Below are 2,696 nucleotides of genomic sequence, written 5' to 3' on the forward strand. Positions count from 1 at the left end.
CGAGGCGCGCCCCGTGATTTGTAAATTTTTTTACAAATCACGTTTTTGCGCCCGATATTTTCTTGTCATCTCCAAAGTCAAGGGACAAAAACGAAATCCGTTGACTTATGGGGTAGCGCGACTGTTAATTTAAAAAAAATTTCTTCTTTTTTTTGTCATTACTAGGATGTCCCATCGTTGGGAAATTCCGGTCGCTTCCTCCTAGTGGAAAGCTAGCAGTGACAGAGTCGCACTACCCCAAAGTCAAGGGATCTATTAGTCCCGTTTTGCCGTTATCCCAATTCGCCCCATCCCATTTTGGCGACATTTCTCAGGCCAAGTGTCATTTTACCACCATATCATGTATCATTAGCTCCACATCCCATTTTGGCGCAATCCCGTTTCGCCGTTAGCCCATTTTGCCCCCATCCCACTTTGGCGACATTTTACCGGCCAAGTGTCATTTTACCACCATGTCATGTACCATTAACTCCACATCCTATTTTGGCGCAGTCCCATTTCGCCGTTATCCCATTTTGCCCCCATCCCATTTTCGCGACATTTCACAGGCCAAGTGTCATTTTACCACCGTGTCATACCACTAGCGCCACATTCCATTTTGTCGCCATGCCGTTTTGCCGTCATCCTATTTCGCCGCCATCCCTATTTCGCGACATTTTGGATTGTGGCAAAAATTGAATTTGGCGTAAACGGAATGTCTTCCTAGTTGAATAACGCAGTATAGTAGTATAGTGAGGCTTGGCAAGAAGAATAAATCAAAAATGGGATGGCGGCCAAATGGGATGGTGTTAAAATGGAATGTCGCGCTATTGTTATGACACGGTAGTAAAATGACGCTTGGCTTGTAAAATGTCGCAACAATGGGATGGGGGCTAAATGGAATGCGGTGAAACGGCATGGGGGCCAAATGGGATATGGTGGCCAAATGGGATGTCGCGCTATTGTTATGACATGTTAGTAAAATGACGCTTGGCTTGTGAAATGTCGCGAAAATGGGATGGGGCAAAATATAAGACGGCAGCAAAATGGGATTGCACCAAAATGAGATGTGGAACTCAGCGTAGAGGCTCTAAACAATAAAGATTAATAATAATAAAAGGCATGCATTACTTTGTGGAATGCGATATTTTTACATTTTTACAAATCGCGGTTTTAGGTTCGACGTGATTTGTAAAATGTTTTTACATTTTTACAAATCACGGGTTAACATCTGTCAGTAAAGTGTGATTAGATGAGAATGGAACTTTAGATCTCTTTCATTTTAATATACAACAAACATAAACATTTTGGTTGGTTTCTTTGGGGTTTAACGTCCTTTTTTTTTTACCACCAATAAAGCTACCCTTTCAAACTTTTTTTTTTTAACATTTCCAGTTCTTTTATCATCAGCACAATCTTTTTTTTTTCTTTTTTTAAATTTCCTTTACATGACATAACACAAAACAACAACAACAATAAAATAAACAAAGAGAAAACATAAGAAAGTATCACAAGTTATAGTACAGTACAACGCAATCTACTCTCTATCTCCCTCTCTCTCTCTCTCTCTCTCTCTCTCTCTCTCTCTCTCTCTCTCTCTCTCTCTCTCTCTCTCTCTCTCTCTCTCTCTCTCTCTCTCTCTCTCTCTCTCTCTCTTTGGTTTTTTGTTTTTGTTTAAATTGGAGAAAACCTGTTTCTTTTTTCTTTTTTTCTTTTCTTTTTTTGTGTGTGGTTTGCATGGTTGTTTATACAGAAAGCAATTGAGGAGCCATACATGGTTACTTTTTTTTCTCCTTTCTTGTTTTTCTTCTCCTTTTTAATTTTTTTTTCTTATTCTCGTCCATCCGCTCCCTCCCACCCCCCTCATGCATAATATTCACAAACGTCACATATCACTTCACCTCATCTCGACTTATACATTACTCACAATCTTCTAATGTACATTTCATTTTCCAATATATACTATTCAAATCGTATCTATCACCATACTTATATTTACTAATACACATTTTTGCAATCAAAATAATGTGATTAAGTACCTTATTATTTTGGCATATATTACTAGGTTGATAACCAAACAAGACATCGTGTTCAAAGAGGTGCACATTTGATCCTGTATTTCTAAAAATATAATGGAAACATTTTCACAAAAGCTCGTCAACTTCTCACATGCCAAAAAAAGTGTTCAACATAATCAATGTGTTTACAAAATGTACATAATTTTGTTTCTCTAATTTTCATTTTATTTAATAATATATTTGTGGGATAAATATTATGTAGTATTTTCCATTGTAACAATCTCAATCTTTCTTCTTTTGTACATTTGCTTGGTAACAGCCAATAACTGTGATCTAGTTTAACCTGATATTTATGTAAACAAAATGTAGCAGCGCAAGGCTCGCTCGCTTTAGACTGGACTATCAGCATGCGAAACTTTCTCGCGGAGGGGTTAATGATCACAGGGTTCCGTGTGTCAAGGTCATGATTGTGTTCGCCTGCTCGCGGGCTGGCTGTGTTTTTGCGAAGTGCAAGCGCTCGCAAAGCAGTCTTCACTGCGCCGTACTAAAACATTTTAGAGGGACTGTATCCTATCTTTGTGGAATCATATCTCCGTTAACCCAAATATCTTTCACCGTATCTAAGTGCGCTTCTATCCATTTTTTTAAAAATATAAGCTTTTATTTTTATAAACCACTTTTATATTGTTCCACAAACAT

The sequence above is a fragment of the Littorina saxatilis genome, linkage group LG8 (genome assembly GCF_037325665.1).
Source record: "Littorina saxatilis isolate snail1 linkage group LG8, US_GU_Lsax_2.0, whole genome shotgun sequence".
NCBI classification, from domain to species: Eukaryota; Metazoa; Mollusca; class Gastropoda; order Littorinimorpha; family Littorinidae; genus Littorina; species Littorina saxatilis.